At 37.4% G+C, this 24,236-nt stretch overlaps 1 protein-coding gene across 1 annotated transcript in view; it reads right to left on the bottom strand.

Annotated features, from left to right (window-relative positions):
- Pdk1 (Phosphoinositide-dependent kinase 1) overlaps positions 1–24,236 on the bottom strand; it is a 595,617-nt gene that overhangs the window by 291,863 nt on the left and 279,518 nt on the right. The gene's annotated exons all lie outside the window — the stretch shown is intronic.

Raw genomic sequence — 24,236 nt, forward strand, 5'->3', positions numbered from 1 at the left:
GCTCCTTTTAATGCTAGTAGTGGCTAGTTTAGTGGTTTCAAACAATGCTACTCTTTTCACAATGTTAAGCTGTCTGGCGAAGCCGCAAGTGCAGATGAGGAAGTTGCAAAGGCATTTCCACCTGTGGTACAGAAAATAATTGAAGGAGGTAGCACACACTGGATCAGATTTTCAACTTGGATGAAACAGGCCTCTATTGGAAATGTGTGCCTTCAAAGACATACATCTCTAAGGCAGAAGCACATGCCTCAGTATTTAAGGCTGTAAAAGATCACTTAACTGTGATGTTCTCCGCCATAGCCAGCAGAGACTCGAAGTTAAAACCTGTAGTGGTTTATCACTCTGCCAATCTGCGAGCTTTAAAAGGAATTGTGAAATCCAGCCTTGGAGTTCATTATAGGTCTAGCAAGAAAGGCTGGATGACTGGGCAAATATTCTAGGATTACTGCAAGAAGAAGAACTTAGATTTTAAAATTCTCATAATTCTTGATAATGCACCAAGCATCCTCAGACGGTTGCCGAACTATCTCTGAATGTCAAATTCATCCTTTTACCCCCAAACACAACCTCTCTACTACAGCCCCTTGACCAGGGTGTAATAGCAGCATTTAAGGCTTTCTATTTAAGGCTTTCTATTCAAGATGTTAATTGCTGCTACTGAAGATGATAAGGCACAAACTGTTATGGAATTTTGGAAAAGATTTAACATCAAAGTTGCCATTGATATGACGTAGAAGCCTGGAATGATGAATCGTGTGTGGTGGAAACTTATCCCTCATTTAATTCATGATTTTGAAGGCTTTGAACCTTGAGAGCAACTAAAACAAATCAAAGCAGGTTGTGTTGCTCTTGCAAAAGAAGTTGGTTTTGAGGAAGTAGAAAATGAAGATGTGGAAAGCTGCTAGAGTCTGACAATGAGGATCTATCTACTGAAGACTTGCAACAACTTATTGCAGCCAGTCAAGTGGAAAGTCAAGATGAGGATGATGACAAAGTCCAGCAGGCTGCCCCCACAAGAACTTCAAACAGCAGAGTTATCAGCTGTTTTAAGGGGAACTGAAAAGTACCTGCAGTGGATTGAAGAGAATGATTTGTAATGCTGAAAGTAGTAGGATAGTGCTTGGTGGCATTTGGACCCATACAGGCAGCCCCTATATGAAAGAAGGAGGCAGGAAGAGCAACAAAAGCTAGATATCTATTTTAAACCAGTGCAGAAGAAAGAAAATCAGGACAGTGAATCACACCCTTCCACATCAGGTATAACAACATTTCGTCCTAAGAACGATAACCCTCCTTCTTGTGAATAGGTCACTTGCATGCTAGCAAGACTTTTGTGGATTTATTGGAGGATTGTTTTCTACAGCAAAATGTTCGAGGGGCAACCAGAGGGGGTAATACCTTTGATCTGATTATCAGCAGTGATGACTCATGCATTAGAAATTTGTGGATAAAGGAACTACTAGGTGACAGTGATCACAGCCTACTGATGTGGGATTTACTTAAATATGTAACTACCATCAAGGGTAAAGGGAAGGGTTTTCGTTTTCATAAAGGTAACTAAAGTGGTCTCGGGCAGTTTTTGAATTCTACACAGTGGGATCAACTGATGATGATGTTAAAAACAGTGAATTCGAAATGGGAGGCCTTCAGGGAATTAATCTTGTAAGCTACCAGGCTTTTCATACAAACTAAGAAATACTGTTCAAAATTTTGGCATAAATGGATGTCAGATGAACTGAGGCTCGTGGCAGAGAAGAAAAATGTGTGGGATGCATATAAATTAGCAGTGACACAGAAGCTTATGGCAGATATAAGCTAGTCTGTAATCAAGTCACAAAGGAGGTTAGGCAAGCGAAAGGTGATTACGAGAAATCCTTGGCAAAGGATGCAAAGAAAAAGAACAAGGACTTCGTTACTTATGTAAACTCCAGAAGGAAGGGTATGAATCAAATTGGTCCACTTGATGTTGGTGGTCTGACTGTTCATGACCTGCTCAGATAACCGACAAACTGGATGAGTATTTTGCATCTACATTTACACATGACAAATTATATAAGGAAGTGGAAGACAGAAGTTTACTAAACTCTAACAGGGAGCTAGATGATTTTGTAATAACGGAGAGCAAAGTGGAAGAGAAATTGTTGAAGTTAAAAAAAAAAAAGGCACCTGGGGAAGATGGAACCTATCCAGTTATATTGACAGAGGAGCGAGAAAAGTAAGCAAACGCATAGCCATAATTATGAGAGCATCCTTAGATTCAGGGGACGTCCCATGATGTGAAAAACGTATCCCCAATTCACAAAGGAGAAATCAAAGGGTGGCGCAAATAATTACAGACTTGTTAGTTTAATTTCTGTTCCGGGAAAAATAATGTAATCTGGTTAAATAAGTGATGCAGGATCACCTATACAAGACTGCAGTAATAGTTCAGACACAGCATGGGTTTGTTAAGAGGAAGTCTTGTCTGACCAATTTGATTTGATACTACGATGTGGTCACAAAGGAACTGGATGCAAAAAATAATTTTGATATCATATACTTCGATTTCAGGAAAGCTTTTGATACTGTTGTACATGGAAGACTGCTGTACAAATTCGAGCAGTTTGGCATTAAGAGCAAGTTGCTGTAATGGACAAAGGGACAAGGTTAAGTGGGAGACAGCAGAGAGTGGTAATAAATGGACACTGCTCCACGTGGACTAATGTTATTAGTGGAGTCCCCCAGGGTTCGGTCCTGGGCCGATGGTTATTTTGTGCATTTATTAATGATATTGATAAAGGTATATGAGGCTTAATGTCCAAGTTTCAAATGATAATACAAAGGTTGGCAGTTTTGTTAACCCCTTCTCAGAACATTTTTTTCCAGAAAATGTGCTGTAACGGATCGACTTTTTTTAATTTTACAAATTTAAAGTATGCATTGCATCATGTGAATACTCATATAATTTTTTGTGTTTTTTATAAATATTTTAGTAGAAAATACATGGGAGTAATTAACCTATTTGGGCTATCCCAAGTTATCTTGTGTATTCCAAAAAGTTTGAAAATTATACAGATTTTTTAAATAAATTAGCGCTTGAACTAAAAGAAAGGAACAGAAAAATACTCTTAACTAATTATTATGTAAATAGATTTAAAAAATCAAGTGGAACACACAAGCAGTAACCTCCGACCACAAGCAATAATCGTGAAGTAACTACATTCTGACACATGGCTGCTGCAAGTGGATAGGCCAGGTAAGTGTCGCTTATGAGTGGCAGTTCAAGAGGGTGCCGAAATATTTTTCGATATAGTTTTCTAATTGGTTAATGCTTATCAGTATTAGGCATTTCGGATGGCAAATTTAATTTTGCTTACTGGTGACACAGGAACGCACGATACTGTTCTGACATTGCTGTACAATAAGAAAATATAAGTAAAATGAAAGCCAGCCCTCTGCTGCCAGACGTAAGAAAATTCCGAGAAATCTCGGGATTTATCTGGCTAATGCAAAATTAGCAAGATAAATGCCAAAGAAAATATGTTTCAATCCAAAATTTGGAGGTATTATTGTTTGCTTTGGGTATTATTGTATCCCAAGATATTTCGTGTAGTTCTAAATAACTTTTAAAACTGAAAACGAGATATCCAGGGATAATCCATGAAGGGGTTAATGATAGTAAAGACAGTATGCTACTGCAACAGTATCTAGAAAAGTTAGGTAGATGGGCTGAGAAGTGGCAACTGAAGTTTAATATTGACAAATGCAAAGTACTGCATATGAATAGCAGTAACCCAAGAGAAACGTACCAACTGTGTGGTACTACACCGACAGCGGTAGGGAATAAAAAGGACCTGGGGATAATTGTGCGGTCAGATATGAAGTTTTCTGAGCAGTGCAGATGTGCTTCCAGAGCGGGTCATGGAGTTTTGTCAATAATATATGGAAATTTTGCTATCAGAGACAAGGAGGTGATTATACCTTGGAATAGTGCAATGGTCAGGGCACACCTTGAGTACTGTGTACAGGTCTGGAGGCCTCATTTTAGGAAGGATGTAGAGTTGTTAGAACGAGTACAGAGAAGGGTAACAAGATTGGTGAGTGGAACAAAGGGGTTCTCTTATCAGGAGATAAATAATTTGATAGATAATTTGTTTGCTTAGATTTGCATAGGTATATTTTTGTAAATTTAAATTCTGTAAGTTGCAGCATCTGGAGACTAGGAATCTGCAAAGTGATCTGATTGAGGTGTACAAGGCCTTGAATGGTTTGAGCAGGTTCAATGCTGATGGGATACTTCCACTTGCTGAGATTAAGAACCTGAGGGGGCATAGATTCAAATAGAGGAAAGAGAGTTGTAGAATAGATGTGTGGAAGTTTGCCTTTAACCAGTGGGTAGTTGATTGCTGGAACAGACTTCCATCTGTTGTTGTGGAAGTTGATAGCTTAATTAAATTTAAGGCTGAACTAGACAAATGTTTGGAGTGACTGGATGGGTGAAATAGGAAGGGATTTTTTTCTTTTTTTTTTTTTTTTTTTTTTGGCTGATGCTCTTAAGCTTGCTTTATTGCATCATGCTAATGCTAAAATACAACAAATATGCTTTTTTTTTTTTTTTTTTCACATTTTAAATTTAAAGTCCAAAATACATCTGGCATAATTGTTGTTCCCTCCTTAGGCCCTTACATTACCTTAGTCCAGCCAACCATGGTTTTTCCAAATATATAAATGAGGTACTTATCAGAAATGCATCCCCTGCAGTTCAAAAGGGATTCCTGTACAGCGGCGGTTCCCAACAAGTGGATCTTGAACCCATGGGTGTTCATGCAAGTGTTCCAGGGGGTTTGCACTGAAAGTTCTGTAATGGCACTGCTTAAATTTACAGTCTGTGGAAAAACCCCAGGTTCGAATTCTGCCGAAGACACACAGAACTTTTGTGGGCTTTTTTCACTGTGTGGCTGAGTTGAAGGTCTCAAGGTTTTCCTCCCCAGAAACTGGGGTTTTTTCCCCCAGCAAAACAGGCAAACCGACCAGAGAACACATGCAATTTACAGACACAATACACATGGGTACATGAATTAATTTTCAGCATGCACACTAATATAATAGTTTGGTTTTTGTTTGCTTAGATTTGCATAGGTATATTTTTGTAAATTACAAAATAATTTAATATTAATTTATATGGTTCGGTTCAAAATATATATTTAGTTGTGGTTTGGATAACGTGCCCTTACACAGTGAGCATGTGCAACAGGATGCTAGTGGGGGGAGGACTGAATGAAAATGTGCCGTATGTATCGCACTGTTTGAATGTGGTAAAAGGGTTATAAAAAATTACAACAAATAAAAAACAAAGATAAAATAAAGTAAAATAAAATTAATAAATATATAAATAATAACTTCCTCACATTATATATTATTATATATAATTACAGATTACAGATTACGAGAAACCTTTGGCAAGGGATGCAAAGAAAAACAGCTAGGAGTTCTTTACTTATGTAAACTCTAGAAGGAAGGGGATGAATCAGATTGGTCCACTTGATATCGATGGTTCAACTGTTCATGATCCTGCTCAGGTAGCTAACAAACAAAATCAATATTTTTGCATCTACATTCACACATGAGGAGTTATTCAGGAAGGGGAATGCCACAGATGAAGTAAACACTGGCAGCGAGCTAGATGATCTTGTAATAATTGAGAGTAAAGTGGAGGAGAAATTGTTGAAGATAATTACAAGAAAGGCACCTAAGGTGGATGGGATCTATCCAGTTATATTAAAGGAGGCAGCAAAGGAAGTAAGCAATCCGTTAGCCATAATTATGAGAGCTTCCTTTGACTCAAGAGAGGTACCCACAGACTGGAGATGTGCAAATGTAACCCCAATTCACAAAGGAGGATCAAAGGCTGGCACAAGTAATTATAGACCTGTGAGTTTAACTTCTGTTACAGGAAAATTAATGGAAGCACTGGTTAAAGAAGCACTGCAGGATCATCATGACAAGAATTCAGTTATAGCTCAGACACAGCATGGTTTTGTTAAGGGAAGGTCTTGCCTGACCAATTTGATTGTATACTATGATGTAGTCACAAAAGAATTGGATGCAGGAAATAACTTTGATATTATATATTTGGATCTTAGAAAGGCTTTTGATACTGTTGCACATGGAAGACTGCTGCACAAATTGGAGCAGTGTGGCATTGGTGGCAAATTGTTGCTATGGATAAAGGGGTGGTTGAGGGGGAGAAGACAGAGAGTGGTAATTAATGGACACTGCTCATCGTGGACTAATGTTATTAGTAGAGTCCCTCGGGGTTCCGTGTTGAGTCCATTGTTGTTTTCTGTTTTTATAAATAATATTGATTATGGTATATCAAGCTTAATGTCCAAGTTTGCAGATGATACAAAGGTTGGCAGTGTTGTTAAGGACGCTACTGACACTATGCTACTGCAACAGGATCTGGAAAGGTTGAGCAGATGGGCTGAGAGGTGGCAAATGAAGTTTAACACTGACAAATGTAAAGTACTACATATGGGAAACAGCAACCCCAGAGCAACGTATCAACTCTGTGGTACTACACTGACAGTGGTAGAGAATGAAAAGACCTGGGGGTAATTGTGCAGGCAGATATGAAGTTCTCTGAGGAGTGCAGACGGGCTGCAAGAGTAGCTCATGGTGTCTTATCAATGATATACAGGAATTTTTTCTAGCAGGGATAGGGAGGTGATTATTCCCTTGTATAAGGCAATGGTCAGGCCGCACCTTGAGTATTGTATACAGGTCTGGAGGCCTCATTTCAAGAAGGATGTAGAGCTGCTGGAACGAGTACAGAGAATGGCAACAAGGTTTGTGAACGGAACAAAGGGTTGCTCTTACGAAGAAAGGCTTAAGTTTTGCAAATTACAGTGTCTGGAGACTTGACACCAGCAAGGTGATCTGATAGAGGTGTAGAAAGCCTTGAATGGTTTAAGCATGCTCAATGCTGATGGGATACTGCCTCTTGCTCAGAATAATCACCTGAGAGGGCATAAATTCAAATTGAGGAAAGACAGATGTAGGATGTATGTGTAGAAATTTGCCTTTAGCCAGCGGGTTGGTTGGTGGAACAGACTTCCATCCCTTGTTGTGTAAGTTGATAGCTAAAATAAATTTAAGGCTCAGCTGGACAGGTATTTCAAACGAACAGAGGGGTGAAGTGGGAGGGTTTTTTTTTTTTGGCTGATGCTGCATAAGCTTGCTTTCTTGCATCATATGCCTCTACTAATGCTAATGCCGTGTTAAATAAATATGTTTTCCATACTAAATTTTTTTTTTTTTTTTTTTAATTCTCAAAGACCATTGTCATGTCCAGGTACTTGATAATAATTTTATAATTTTATGCAATATCGCTTATAACAATGCAGTACTGGAAATATTTCATAATAAAAATTCAGAACTATTATATGATTTCAGAGAATATAGGCTTAGTGATTTAAGGGTTCACAAGTTGAAAGAGGTTCACAAGTCTAAATCTAAAAAGTTTGGGAACTGCTGCTGAAGTATAAGGGGTTGTTTTCACAGAACCAGAGGCCATTACAGAGAAGATTCTTGATTGAAGATACATGATGAGGATGATGGTCCATCGTGTATTTTCCAAAAATCAAATGGTATAATAGTGTTTTATTTCTTTAATTACACAATGTAACAGATGCTTATGTTTATATATTTAATGGTTTCTTACATATATTTTGTGTGATGAATGAAACAATGGTTTTCTCTAATGTCAGTATTTTGGTGGCAATTGAATGCTTATGTTTTTATGACATTTATACATCTTACATAATTTTATATGATGTATAAGAGACAGTTTGCTATAGCTACCACATGAATGTATAAGTTATCTCCAGACTAATTCTACTGTTTATTTATTTGGAATAATGCATACATTACAATGCTTAAACACTAGTTCATGTAGATGCTTAAATGCTAGTATGTAGAAATACAAAATAAGTATTAACGTGAATGTATAGTAATCAATAATATACAACTATTTACAGCTTTGAACAACATACATTTACATATGAATAATAATAACATAATGATTGAGAGAGTAAACTGAATTATACAGTTAACAAAAGGTGGTAACACTCCATAACAGATAGGTGTGTGGACGGCTTTTAAAAGAACGTACATTCAGCATATATATATATATATATATATATATACAGTATATACAGGGTGTCTCAAAAATACATGGCATAACTTCAGGAATGAGTTCCTCATATGTAGACAATAAAAATATTTTATATCAACATAGTTCCGAAAATGCTTGGTTTCCGAGTTTTGAAGGTCTGTCGATGACACTTAACCGTTCACATCACCTTATAGTAATTGTTCAAAATGTTCGCCTTCTGCCCGAATACAGGCCTCACCATCAACGTCTCATGGACTCACGAAGACGATGTAAAATTCCTGGCATGTTTTGTATTGTCTAACAACCTGCCACAATTCAATTGCGGAGAGTTTCCACATCAGCTACTGGAGTAGTGAAAGTTTTGGATTCCATCTCGTGTGAACTGTGCTTCATCTGTGAATATCACTAAGGCAGGAAAGTGAGGAGTTGTACCACACTGCTGCAAGAACCACTGGCAGAACATTACTCACATAGGGTAATCTGCTGGTGACATGGCCTGTACCCATTGCAGATGGTAAGGATACAGTTGGTGTTCTTGAAACACTCTCCAAATAATCGAACGTTGAACAGCCAGTTGCATTGCTATTCTGTGTGTGCTGATTCCAGGAGTGGCATGCACAACATCCAAAATCTCTTCCTCTACTTCAGGAATTGTAGATCGTCCTCTGTCGGCAGAATGAGATGTAAAGGTCCCATGTTCACAAAGGCAGCAATGGATACCTTCAAATGTTTTCCTGTCTGGACATCTTTGTTCTGGGAACCTTTCGTGGTACAAACGACGAGCCTCCAGAGCATTGCCGCCGTCCACCAAACCATACATAAAACGCATATCTGCTTGCTCCAGATTTGAGTACATGGTCGGAATGGAAAACCACCAGATTCTGTCATTACCTTGTGATGAAGGAAATCACCTGCAGGAGATAAGACATTCTGGTTAATAACTCAGGAACCAAGCATTTCCAGAACTATGTTGATATAAAACATTTTTATTATCTACATATGAAGAACTCATTCATGAAGTTATGCCGTGTATTTTTGAGACACTCTATATATATATATATATATATATATATAGGCGAATGTATATGTAAAAGCTTTGATAATGTCTAAGAATAGAATTAATCTGATGACACTTATACAGATTAACATGCATTAAGGACAATACAAATATTCTATATCAATGGATAATTAAATTATGAAAATTGTAAATATTCACAGTGAGAATATTTGTAGCATTGACAAAGATCATGCAAAGATCAAAATTTGTAACATGGGCCTACCAGACTGTTGACTAGAAAAATCAATTCCAGCATTTGAAGGTATAATACTTGAAGATGGAGAATCATGTTGGATCCCAGAAAGACCATGGCTTTCATTAAGTTGTCTCATTAAAAGAGGATCAATCGCCACAATTTGTGATGCATCAGCTCTCTTTATCTCACTCAGCAACTGATTTTTTCTGATCTCTATTGATGAAGTCAACAGAGATCAGAAGAAATTACACATGTAAGGAAATTAATACAAGTTTTCAGTAACAGCAAACCTGGAACTCAGGCCTAAAAATGCACACAACAATAATAACATGTACGGTCAAGTAAGCAGACATATGTTTAGACCAGCGTGCTCGGCCTAATGCTGAAAAGTGTGAATAATAAAGTGAAAATAATTCATGACTTAGCTGATGAAGTTTAATGCAGCTTCTTATAGAGAGCAGCCAAAAAAAAAAAAAAAAAAAACAGTTCACCCATCCATACCCTCCAAGACTTTGTCTAGTTTCCCCTTATATTTATTCAACCCATCCACTTTCACAACAGATGGAAGCCTATTCTGACAATCCATCAGCTGGTGGCTGAAGGCTAACTTCGCACATCTAGCCCGCAATAGTCTCTCAACTTGAATATATGTGTGTAGGCACAGCAAGTGGAAGAGTACGATTAACATTCAGTTTACTCAATCCAGTAAGGCCTCCGTAGCCGAGTGGGCAGGAGCGGGAGTGCAGTAGCACACGCTGTTTGAGTAGACCGGGGTTCAAGCCCCTGACTGCTGAATACGGTTGATCTGCCAACCCGCACTGGACCAGCGTGGCAGATTATGGTCCATTTCCCTCAACATGAATTGTTGAGGAGGCTTTCATCCTGCAGCGGGTTGATAATGGCTGCACTTTACTTTTTTACTCAATCCAGACAAGGCTTTAAACACCTCGATCAGATCTCCCTGCAGGTGCCTGGTCTTGCGACACTGCAATCTGCAGAATTGAAGCCTTTCTAGGTAAGAGCACCCTTTTGTTCCCTTCACCAATCTGAATGTCCTCTGCATCCGTTCCAGCAGATCTACATCCTTACTAAAATGAAACCTCCTGACCTTACTTTAGGAAGAATACTGTATACAGTAATCAAAATCAGCATAACCATGGCCTTATGTTTAAGGAGGTGATCCTTATTCCTACTATCAGTTTCTGTATATCACTGACAAAACCCCATTAGCTGTAACGGCAGCATGTCTGCACTGCACAGAGAATTTCATGTCTAACTGGACAATTATCCCCAGGTCTTTTTCATTCTCCAATACACTGAGTGTATTGGAGAATGAATTGGAGTGTAGTACCACACAGTTGATAAGTTACTCTGGGGTCACTGCACCCATGTGCAGTACCTTGCATTTGTCAATGTTAAACTTCAACTGCCATTTCTCAATCCATCAACCAAATATTCTTAGATCTTGTTGTAGTAGCTCACGCTGATGACTGTCGTTAACCACCCTGCCAACCTTTGTATCATCTGTAAACTTACACATTAAGCTTATTTACCATTATCAATATCACTAATAAATATTAAAAACAACAATGGATCCAGCATTGAACCCTGAGGAACTCTACTAATTAGTCCATGAAGAGTAATGCCCATTGATAATGACTCTGTGTTCTTCCACTTAACCATTGCAGTAACTTGTCTCCTTAAGGCCAAATTGATCCAGTTTGTATAGCAGTCTTTTATGTGCAAAAGTATCAAAAGAAACCCTGAAATCTAAGTAAATGATGTCAAAATTATTTTTTTGCATCCAGTTTCTTGATCCTTGCATCACAGTAACCTATCAGACTGGTTAGACAAGACCACCCCTTGACAAATCAATGCTGTAATTGCAGTATAATTGCATGCCTGCAAATGGTCTGGCTTGACTTCTTCAACCAGTGATTCCATTATTTTCCCTAGAACACACATTGAGATAATAAGTCTGTAATTACTCATGTCACCTTTTGATCCACCTTTATAAATTGGAGATATATTCCCGCTTCTCCAGTCCATAGGAACCTCCCCTGAATCCAAGGATGCTCTCATAATTATATCTAAGCGTTTTCTTACCTCCTTTGCTGCCTCTCGTAATATAACTGAATAGACTCCATCCACCCCAGGTGCATTATATAAGTCCAGCCTCAAAAAATTTTCTCCTAAACTTTCCTTTCAGTTATCACGGAGTCATTTAGCTCTTCATTACAGTTTGATGAACTTCTGGCATCCCATAACCTAAAGAATTCCTCACATGTGAATGTAGATGCAAAATACCTATTCAATTTGTCTGCAACTTGAGCTGGGTCATCAACAGTTAACCCATAGACATCAAGTGGCTCAATGTGATTCAATCCTTTCCTTCTACTGTTAATATAAATATAGAAGTCTGCTATTTTTCTTTGCATTCTTTGCCAGGGACTTCACATTATCCACCTTAGCTTTGCCTAACTCCTTTGTACAGACTAATTTATATCTATCATAGGGTTCTGTATCACCTGATAACTTATATGCTTCCCATAAAAATTATCAGTACTTTTCTTCTCTGCCATATACTGCATATGGGTAGAAGTAACCCCAGGGAAATGTAACAATGATGTGGTTACAAAGGTTTGTTTGTTTGTTTGTTTGTTATTTGGTTTCTAGGAGCATTAGCAACTAAGGCTATATTACTCTGAGGGTTACAAAGGAACTGGATGCAAAAAATAATTTTGATATCATATACAGTAAATCCCCGCTATTCGCGGGGGTTACATTCCTGAGAAATGTCGCGAATACTGAGTTATGGCTCCCATAGTAATAAAGGGGTTCCGTTCCAAAGTATGAAATATATAAGAAAAACTAGTCTAAAATTTTGTTTATGTATGTATTATATGTACCTTCATAATATGACTATGTACATAGACAGTACATAATGAAATACAAGCATATAGCATTGAAATGAAAATAAGAAACAATTTAATATTAAATGTAATATTTATTAGAAATTTCAAACAAATCTTTCAAACCAGCACCTTTGCTAGCAAAAAAACTTATCCCGCCAGTGCTATCACCAGTTTCGCTAAAGTGTTGATAAAGGAGTTTTGCCTTTTCACGAATGATGAGGGAATTTTATTTTGAGTCCGGTCTTCTATCCACAGATTTTAAGCTTTTTCCATTTTTTCTAATTTAACATCACGAGTTACAGAGCAAATTTTTGAAGCAATCAGCGTGTTTTCACGGACACTACGGCGGATTTTTTCTTCTTGATCGTACCGTTGACTTATTGATTTTATAATGTTTTACCACTGAAGAGACACTTTCACCATTAGAAATTTTGTCTAATAACTCAATTTTATTCGCTAATCATCATCATCTTATTTGATATTTTCACATTTCCCTTGTTATTCGTAGCCATATTTTTGTACAGGTAAAAAAGAACTTGTCCACAATAAAAGCACTTTCTTCCGTTAACACACTCGAAAAAGTCTGTTTTACATTGTTAAAAACAGTACATTTATCACTTTTGTAAGCATATCAATTTATAAATTGATAAATTTATTCAATTTATCAATAGCATATAAATTAAAAGCAAACGACGAAACCTTCCATGACAAGCGCATAACACATATTGAACAAGGATTAGCGAGAAACATCCACGCTCGCGATTTTGCCACCCCTCTCCCCCACCCACTGAACGCTATTTTGACCGGGAAAGATAATTTTAGCCATGCCCATGTTTTTTTATGGTGGAAAATATTCACGGCGCTTTAAAATTCACATTTTTTTAAGTTTCATTTTATATTAAATCAGCGATCGCGAATACAGATACCACGAATAGTGGGGGTTTACTGTACTTGGATTTCAGGAAAGCTTTTGACACTGTTGCGCATTGAAGACTACTGTAAAAATTGGAGCAGAATGGTATTAAGGGTAAGTTGTATCAATGGATAAAAGGATAGTTGAGTGGGAGGAGACAGAGGGGGTAAACAATGGGTGCTGCTCTTTGGGGACCAATGTTATTGTTGTTGTTGTTGTTGTTGTTATATTTGGGTTTTTTGGCACAAGGGCCTCTTGGGCCATATTGTGCCTGTTCATGATTTGTTTGTCACTATGATCACAGTCTATTATACAGATTTATGTGCTTCAAATAATTAAACAGTTCCTCGAAATTTGCTTCATTGCCAAGAATATGAAATAAGGTTAAGGGTTCCTGTAAGTTGGACAGGGAGCTAAAGCTAGATTTTCTAACTACTGAAAGTTGAGGACATTCTATGAGGATGTGTTTTATTGTTAGCTGCGACTGACAAAAGAAAAACTGAGGAGGAGTCTCTCCCATAAGCAAAAACAGGTGAGTTGGATGCTGGATGCGAATGGCCGATGCGGAGCCTTGCTAGAATCACTTCTTGTCGCCTACTTCTCCTGGAACTAGATGTCCACAGTTGTAGCTCTTTTTTTATCTGCAGCAATTTATTATTGGTTTGAGTTTTCCAAAGGAGAGACCATTGTTTCCTGCATGTTGTTTTAATGATAGATTTGTGATCGGTGTAGGGAACTTTTCGTTGTCTGGAAGATCTAGAGTCGGGATGTTTTGCAGCAGCATCCGCATGTTCATTGCCTGAGATGCCAACATGACCAGGGATGTAGCAGAAAGTAACCTTCAGATTGACTGTTTGATAGTGAAATAACTTAGATCGGATCTCTTTAAGAATGGGGTGAGAAGGAGAAAAAGTAGATTGAATGGCAGTGATTGCGCTTAAGGAGTGTGTATATATCAAGGATTCGTTGATATGGTACTTGTTTATATTATCTAGAGCCAGTTTTATTGCGAATAATTCTGCAGTATAGATATTGCATTCAGTGGAAAGAGACACAGCTAATGAGAAGGTGGAAGAAACTACTGCAGCACCTACAGCTGTATCTGTTTTGGAGCCATCAGTATAGATATGTACTTTTCCTGAGTTTTCCAAGGAATGCGATTTATGGAGCTGTTGAAAATTTGTATTAGCCAGGGATGTCTTCCCCCATCTTAAAAAGAAATTGTCACAGAGAGAGGTACGAATTCAGTCCAGGGAAGTACAGGAGTACCAAGGTCTTGGAAGACATTCTGAAAATTAATGTTCCAACTAATCATGAGCTTTTGCAGTCGAAAAATAAACCTAATGAGAATCGCCCCTGTGGGGTGATTCTCATTAGGTTTATTTTGATATAAAATGGTGTATTTAGGGTCGAACAAGTGCTGCCAGCTAGGATGTGATGGAATACTTTTCATCTTTAGTGCATAGTTACATAATAAGGATTTTCTCCTAAGGAGAAAATCCTTAAGGTTCATTTGCCTCAATATACAGGCTGTGGATCGGAGATGTTCTGAAGGCTCCCACAGCTATCCTAAGGGCACTATGCTGTATGGTGTTCAGACATAACAGGGAACTGTTCCTAGTGGAGTCATAGACAGGTGATCCATAATCTAAGCGTGATCTTATTAAAGCTCTATAGAGATGAAGACGAGAGCTTCTGTCAGCACCCCAGGACATAGCGGAAACGGCTCTTAGGATGTTCAGTTTTTTTAAGACACGTAGTTGGAAGGTAAGATGTATGGGAAGCAAAATTAAGTTTATTATCTAAATGTAACCCCCAACAGATGAAAATTGTTAGTGACAGGTATCAGGCTGTTTTTAAAAATATTTCCGGATCCGGGTGGAGTTTTCGCTTTTTACAAAAGTGAATTGCAGTGGATTTTTTTTCTGCTAAAGAATAACCATTCTGCAGTGTCCATGATTCTATTTTAGCTATGGAAATTTGAAGTTGTCTTTCAATGGTGTTCATAGTTCGGGATTGACAGGAGATAATGAGGTCATCGGCAAACACGTACGATCCTACTGTATTTGGTACTTCCCGTGTCATATTTGTAATTCTTACTGCAAATAATGTTGGACTTAGAATGGAACCCTGCGGTACACCCTCCTCTTGTTCAAATGATTTGGATAAATTGTTCATATATCTTACCTGAAACGTTCTGTTGCATAGAAAGTTTTTTATAAATTGAGGTAACTGACCTCTCAAGCCAAAAGAATGGAGATCTTTTAGTACGCCATATCGCCAGGTGGTATCGAAGGCTTTCTCAATATCGAGATTAATCGTAACTAGATGTTCTCTCCTTATGAAGGAATTTCGGATGTTTGCCTCTGCTTTTATCATCAATCTAGCGTGGACCGGTTCTTTCGAAATCCATACTGGCTGCTGTTTAGTAAGTTGTTTGTTTCCAGGAACCACGTTAACCGCCTGTGAACCACTATTTCCAGGACTTTTCCTAGTCAACTAGTCAATAAAATTGGCCTGTAGTTATGCGGAAAGGTACGATCCTTTCCTGACTTCGGGAAGGCTAGAACAATTGAGTGACGCCAGGAGAGTGGGTAGGTATTTTCTAAGAAAATACGGTTGTAATATTTTAACAATGTTCTTTTTGCTCTGTTGTCAAGCTGTTTTAACATAATAAAATAGACCCCATCTGGCCCAGCAGCATTATTGGGTGTTTTATTGAGTGCCCCTAGAAATACTGTTAATGTGAATGGCTGGTTGTATGGATGTGAAACTGCGGTAGAGAAATTAATCTTATGCTTTTCTGCAGATTCTTTAATTCGTTGAAAGGTTGGGTTATGATTCCGCTAATGCATTTGCTATTTCTCCCGGTGATGACAACTCTTTCCCTTCCCAATTTAGTATTGTAGTTGGGGAATGAACATATTTGCCATTGAGCGTTTGAATTTTCCTCTAAATGATTCTACTATCTGTGTCCTTATAAATACATGAGGAAAAGCTAATCCAGGCTTCTTTCTTTGCATTTCTTCTTATTTTATGGAACTTGGCTTTCAGTCTTTTGAAGTTAATTAGGTTACTAGTTGTGGGGAATTTACGAAATAAATTCTAAGATCTGTTTTTTTCCTGTTTCGCATGCGTACAATCTTGGTTCGACCAATAGTTACTGTGTTTCTGTTTCCCTGGTAAAGATTTTGGTATTGCAATGGTAGCAGCTAGTAATATTTGAGTAGTAATGTGTTCCGTGACATTTTCCGTGGTCTGAGATTGTATTATTGCATCATCTAACTGAACATGAGAGGCATATTCACTCCAGTGTGCCCTACGGAATTTCCAAATGTGGTGAAGGGGAGTTTGCAGAGAATTGGCAGGTGATCACTGTTCAGTGGATTTTCAAGAACGGACCACTCCATAATAGTATATATGGAGGGAGAACAGATCGAGAGATCTATTGAATTCATGGATCCAGTCGAAAAATGAATGTAGGTTGGCTCGCCAGTATTTAAAATGGCGAGTTGATAAACATCAAGAAAGGATTCTATTAGCTTACCTCTCTTGTCAATTGAATGATGTGCATTGAAGTCTCCGAGCAAGCAGAACGGAGATGGTAGCTGGTCTATTAGATTTTCTAGGTCGTCTGAAGAGAATAAGAAATTAGGAGGGATATATATATTTACGCTATTGTAAGAGTGATGCCAATTACAATATGCACTGCCACTGCTTCAAAAGGGGTCTGAAGAGCAATATGTTTCGATGGAACTTTGTTTCTAACAAGAATTGCTACTCCTCCACGGGCTGGCGACTCTATTCTCCTATCTCGTCTGAAGATGGTGTAATTTTTAATGGTGGGACACACTCGTGCATTTAAGTAGGTTTCCTCTAGGGATATGCCTGCTAGATCATACCGGTCGACGAGACCATATAAATCGTCTTTTGTATTGTGAAAGCCTCTACAATTCCATTGGAGGAATCTTTCCATTAAGTGGTTTTGTTGTTTATTTTTTTTTCTGACTGCTTTTTAGTTGAAACTTGCTTGCATCGATCCAATTTCGCTTTCTCTTTCTTTGGAAAGTAGGGACGTGTGACGTCCATCTCATCAGTCGCATGACGTTCTAATATACCATCATCTAATTCACTGCGTTGGTCAACATCCATGCCCATTGAAACTGGTGGGTTCAGTACTTTAGTTTCTGCCACTTTTGGTTTTGCTGTTTGAGGCACATCGATTGGAATGGTAATTGGGGTTTTACTGGCTTGTTCAGCTTTTTGTTGTGATGGACACTGTTTGGAAGCAGAGAGCAAGGAACGTGCCCAATCAGCAATGGATATATTTGGAGGAATACCTACTGACTGAAACTGTTTAGCAGCAGTGGCATGTGTAAGCTTTGGTTCTGTTTTGAGTATTTCTCTTCTTGCCTCTGAGTATATGACTTTATTCTTGACTTTTTGGATTTTTTTTCCTTGTTTCCATTATTCGTATATTTTGGAAAAAGCCGGGTGATTACCTTTACAGTTTGGGCATTGAGAAGTAGCAATGCATTCAGATTGATTATGATCCTTTGATCCACAATTTGGACATATTGCCTCACCTCTATATGCAGTTTGGGAGTGTCCATATTTTTCGCACTTATAGTACCTGATTGGATTCGGAATATAAGGATGCACACGGCAATGAAGATAGCCAGCTTTAACAGATGTTGGTAGGGAGAGGAGAGCTAAAAGTGAGGATTATACTCCTTGTGGGAACAAGAATACCATCTTTCCGAGTCAGGATTCTCCTTGCTTGGATTACTTTTTGTTCTCGAAGTTCTTGGACTATTTCCTCTTCTGATACATTTAATAAGTCCCATTCTGCAATTATCCCCCTTCGAGGAGTTTAGGGTGACATGGGGAGTGACTTTTATTGATTGCCCACCAAAGGTAGTCAGCTTTAATAATTTTGCAGAATGTTGAGATTTACTGGTCTCTACAAGAATATCCCCGGACTGAAGTCACCTTACCGTTTTCGGTGAACCTGCAGCAGACTCAATACATTTTTGTATAAGGAATAGCGATAACTTACTCAGAGGCTGCTCTGAGAGAGAGAGAGAGAGAGAGAGAGAGAGAGTGTAGAATGAGGAATGATGGTATCTCCTCTTGAGGGGGTTGTTCTCAGCCTCTTGGGTTGAGAGAAGTCACTATCATTGTCAATTATGTTGTCTCATCTTGAGCTCAATGGCTCTAAAGGTGGATACATATTTTTATCCATCTTTGCTCCTTTCAGCCCTGGGAGAGTGGATTTCTTCTCCCAGGTTACTGGCCGCACCACGGGGAGGCAGGAGCAGTGCCAGTAGAGTGATATAAAAGTTAGTATGTTAATTTAAGGAAAAAAAAGAAGAAAGGTGTTTTTCCTTTCTTAAACTTGATTACGATTTGTAAGACTAAGTTGCCTAATAATAGAAAAGTAACAAAACTTTTATAACTGAAACAAAACTACATCTTTGAGAAAACGCTCTAGAAATCACTCAGGAAATTGCTTGATCATTATAACGCTTGGCACCCGGGGCCACCAATGTTATTAGTGGAGTCCCACAGGGTTCGGTGTTTGGTCCACTGTTGTTTTGTATATTTATCAATGATATTTATGAAGGTATATCAGGCTTAATATCGAAGTTTGCAGATAATACAAAGGTTGGCAGGGTTGTTAATGATAGCAATGGCAGTGTGTTACTGCAACAGGATCTACAATATTTTGGGCAGATGGGCTGAGAAGTGGCAACTGAAGTTTAACATTGAAAAATGCAAAGTACTGCATATGGGTAGAAGTAACCCTAGAGAAACGTACCAACTGTGGTACTACACTTAAGATGGTAGAAAATGAAAAAGACCTGGGAGTAATTGTGCAGTCAGATATGAAGTTTTCTGAGCAATGCAGACAGGTGCCAGGGCAGGTCATGGGATGTTGTCAATGATATACAGGAATTTTACTAGCAGGGAAAAGGAGGTGATTGTCTCCCTCTGTATAAGGCAATGGTCAGGCCATGCCTTGAGTACTGCATGCAGGTCTGGAGGCCTCATTTTAGGAAGGATGCAGATTTGCTTGAGCATGTACAGAGAAGGGCAACAAGATTGGTAAGGGGAATGCAGTTTTCCTCTTAACAGGAGAGGTTTAAGTTCTGCAAATTGTAGCAGCTGGAGACTAGGCACCTGCGAGGTGATCTGATTGAGGTGTATAAGGCCTTGAACGGTCTTGAGCACGCTGAATTCTGATGTGATTCTTCCACTTGTTCAGATTACGAACCTAAGGGGGCATAAATTGAAATTGAGGAAGGACAGAGGTAGAATAGATGTGCGGAAATTTGCCTTTATCCAGCGGGTGGTTAATTGCTGGACCAAACTTCCATCTGTCATTGTGGAAGTTGATAGGTTAAATAAATTTAAGGAGGAACTGGACAAACATTTAGAGGGGATTGTTTTGTAATTTTTTTTTTGGTTGATGCTCCATAAGCTCATACACTTGCTTTCTTGCATCACATGCCACTACTACTACTACATGTCTCAATAGTTCCTCTGTTATCCATTTAGGTCTAAGACTGAACAGTATTTCTCTGTTGGTATGAAAAGCCTAGTAGCTTCTTTAATTACTTCCCTGAATATCTCCAAATTAGAATTTGCTGTTGGTAACATCATCAGTTGGTCCCACTGCGCACAATTTAAAAACTGACTGAGATCTCTGTAGTCACTCTTGCAAAAGCAAAAGCCTTTCCCTTAACTGTAGTTACGTTTTTAACTAAATGTCACATTAGTAAAGTGTGATCACTGCCTCCCAGTGGGTCTTTTACCTGCAGATCCTTAATGTGTGAAGAATCACTGCTTATAACCAGATCAAGAGTACTGCTTAACTCTCGTTGCCTCTCTAAAGTGCTGCTGTAGAAAACAGTCGTCCAAGAAATCCACAAAAGTCTTGCTAATGTGTAACCAACCCACAAATTCCAGTTAACATCTGAAAGTTAAAATCCTCCATTATGAGACATTCTTATCTGCTGGCCCACTCTATTTCCCTGTATAGCTGTTTGGTATATTCATCACAGTCATTAGGCCTATAACACACTCCTACTCTCAATTTTGTTGTTCAGTTTGTATCACATCAAACTGACTCAACATTAACTTGGCACCAAAGTCAACTGGATGCACTGACTCAGAATTAATATTCTTCTTAACTAAGTGTATAATCCCCCCGCCTCTCCTATCCTGTCTGTCCTTCCTGTATACATTGTACTCCCCATATTCAAATTCAGCATCACTTATGTCTGAACGACGCCATGTCTCTACTATTCCTACAACGTCTGCATTTGACGACTCAATCAGTATTTCAAATTCATGAAATTTATTTACAATGCTTGTAGCAGTGTACATGCAAGTATACATGCACGTTTTCTTACTCTTAGTTACCTTATCACAACCCATGTATTGATTTGTTCTCATGATGACCCACGACATGGCCTGAAATCCCAGACGCCTTGCTTTCCAGGCTGCAACTGCAGACATGTCTACATGCAGCAACTTGAAAAACAAGTTGCCTGGGATTTCAGGCCCTGCCCAAGCTGCAGCATGTACCAATAATTGCAAGAATCACTTTCACCTCTGTCTGCAGTTTATAGTTAAACTATTTGTTTGTGTATCCTCCCAAGCTAGCAATTTTCCAACCCACCTATTACAGCATCGATAACATCAGTAAATATTCTTGCACCCATTCTATTCAAATGTATCACACCCTTCTTAAAATAGTCTCTCCTGTTAACAAGCACAGACCATGCTGAGAAAAAAATTCTATTTAGGCCTTGCACATTCTCTCCAGGGCTGAATTGATTGACAAGGCTCTCAACATATACTCCTTCCTATCATGTGTGGGCAGAATTGCAGAAATATCGAATATCTAAGTCTAAATTCTAAGTCTTAAAGTTTATACTTATAATAATTTTTCTGCAGCCATAACAAAAATTTCCTGTCACTGGAAAAAAACACATTTTTAAATTTAAAATTTTCATTAATAAAAAAATTACGGTTAATAAGTACTATGACCTATTAGTAAAAGATCTAGCACCAATATACAAGATAAATCAAATAATTTTTTTTCTTTTAAAAAATAAAAAAAAAATAAAATTTGTGGTCTATCACAACAGGTTCCATGGCAGATTTGGGCATTATTCGAATAACTTTTTATTTGAATAAAAATTTATCTGTTATTAATTTATTCGTTATTCATCTAGTCATTATTTATTTATTTGTTATTCAGCATATGAATAAATGACTAGAAACAAGCATTCTTGGAAAACTTCTTTAATAATTTGATTAGTTAGCTTTATATCTTTATTATCGTAAGAAATTGAATTATAAGAAATTAATGAAATACACTGCTCCCTACTATAAAATGATTCCATTTAAACCAGTGCTTCTCAAACTATCTGTGGTGAAGGCCTAGTCTCCTTTATTTCCAATCTGTTGCGGAAGGGTACTTTTGTATAATACAAATCATTGTGGACTGGTAACAGACAAATCGTCAGGGAATGGTAATGTCCATTTTGTTTGTTGTTTATTATTTGGTTTTTAGGAGCATTAGCAACTAAGGCCATATTGCTCCGGGGATATGCGGTGGTCAGTCCCTGATCTTTCCGCATTCTCCGTATTTGGTGGTCACGGGTTTGAACCCCAGTCTAATCAAGAAGCATGTGCTACGCACTGCTGCTGCTCCTGCCCACCTGGCTATGGAGGTGCCAGTAATGTCCATGACCAATTTCCAATTCGTTGCAGTCCTGTAACAGTTACTGGACCTACACCAGTCTGCAGACCATACTTTCAGCAGCACTGGTTTAAACATTGATTATTTTTTTAACACCATTATTATGCAGGTGAGGGCTCTTATAAATATAAAAAAGAAAATAAATAAATAAAAATAAAAATAATTACAATAAACCCTCGATTTAACAGACTAATAGGGGAGAAGGGGTGTCCGTTAATGCTGAAAATCTGTTTAATCGAATATAACCTGAGGGAGCATTTTTTATTGTTCTTAATGTAAAAAAAAAAAAAAAAAAAAAAGCTTTAATACAATATCCAGTACTGTACAATATAAAATTATTAAATTATAATAAAGAATATGTAATATTCTGTTGTAAATATAAAATATTGAAATTTGGCCTTTGATTTATGGATATCAGAAACAGTTTTTTTACGTCGTAAATTTCACAAACATGTGCTACTGAGACGCCTTGCTCTAATTTCTCAATTAGCTCTAATTCCGGTGCCACATTTAAGTTTCCATGCTTTCTTTTAACTCCTCTATCACTTGATGCCATTTTAAATTGTAAGGATTGAAAATTATTTAATAAATAAAATGACAATTCAGAAATCACAGAAACACTCTGTATACAACCTGACCACACGACAGCTTGAAGCAGTCTGAGACCAACACAAAGCGAGTCAGTAGACCTGCAGTTTAGTGTCCCGAGTCACACTTTAGCTCACAAGTCACCGCCTGCTCTTATCTGTTATCTGAGAAAACAGCTATTTGAACACGTTTTCAGAAAGAATAAAAAAATTTTTCCTCAATTTGATTATAAAAATAAAAGTAGGTAATTATCAAAACAATAATGGAAATAGGTAATTATTATTAATTTTTAATTAATAATAACACTGAAGTTTTGTATAACCTTAAAAAAAATAATACAGTCGAGATTAACATGAACATTACTGTATTATTATGTCTGGTCCATTAAATCAAAATCCGTTATATTGGGGTCCGCTAAATCGAGGATTTACTGTATATCGTACTTCCAATTCGAGCCCTAATGCTTTCCCAGGATTTCTCCACCTCTGTTTTTAATTTACATATTTACATTTTTTTTTCATTTGAATTGCCATTACATAGCATGTATAGGCTTATAGGAGGGAACAGTGTAGTTACTGATATTGAAACACTTTTTTACATTATGTAAAGAAGGCAGTGTATGTAAATTACATACAGCACCTTCCTTTTCATGTTGCTTTTCATTATACGAGTTTATAAACAATTGTTGATTTGTTTTATTTCTTGCCTGTCACCTCTAACTCAGCATTAATAAGATTATAAACACAAAGAAACAAGCTATGCATTTCATTCAGTTATGGTTTTATCACCTCAGTTCTTTCTTTGCTTCAGAAAAGTACACCAGTTTCTTTCAAGGTTCTTTTCTTGTTAATCCATTATTTTTACAATTATTTAATCCAGTGGTCTCCAAACATTTTTGGTTGTGCACCCTTATTTTACTTAAAAGGACTAACATGCACCCCGGAATAAAAAATTAAATATATAAGTTTAATATATTTTTTTATTTATAAATAATTTACATGGAAGGCATTATATCTAACATCACATATAATTTTAAACGATCACAAATAAAAAAATACAAAACAAAATTAAACTGAAGTTCAAGCATAAAATGATATGAAATCATTAATGTAACAAGTGTATTAAATTTAATGTAATACTATTTGTTTTATTTATAAATAATTTACAAGGTATGCATTATATCTAGAGTCACATATAATTTGAAAAGATCACAAAAGATCGCAATGTAATTCGATACAAAACAAAATTGAAATTAAAGTAAAATACAAAGTGGTATAAATCAAATCAACAGCACTTTTTAGAGGGAACAATGTGCTTGAATATTTTTCATTATTGCTGTGTATCTTGGTTTCATATTTTGGGACACTGCTACCCGAAGATCTAGTTACAAGTTAAGTTTATTTATAAACGTGGTTTTAATAACAGTCACTGCAGAAAAAGTCACCTCACATGTGCAGGTACGTTGATCCAAATGGATGGACTGCATTGCTTGCTCTGCTTACCAAATTACCCCATTATTATCTCATGCACCTCTAGGGGTGTGTACACCCCACTTTGGAGACCACTGATCTAATCCTTGATTAGTTGGAAAATTAATTTTTTTAAATGGATTTTTTTTTTTTTTTAAAGTGATTAG

The sequence above is a fragment of the Mastigoproctus giganteus genome, chromosome 7, assembly GCF_048544385.1.
Source record: "Mastigoproctus giganteus isolate SK-2022 chromosome 7, ASM4854438v1, whole genome shotgun sequence".
NCBI lineage: Eukaryota > Metazoa > Arthropoda > Arachnida > Uropygi > Thelyphonidae > Mastigoproctus > Mastigoproctus giganteus.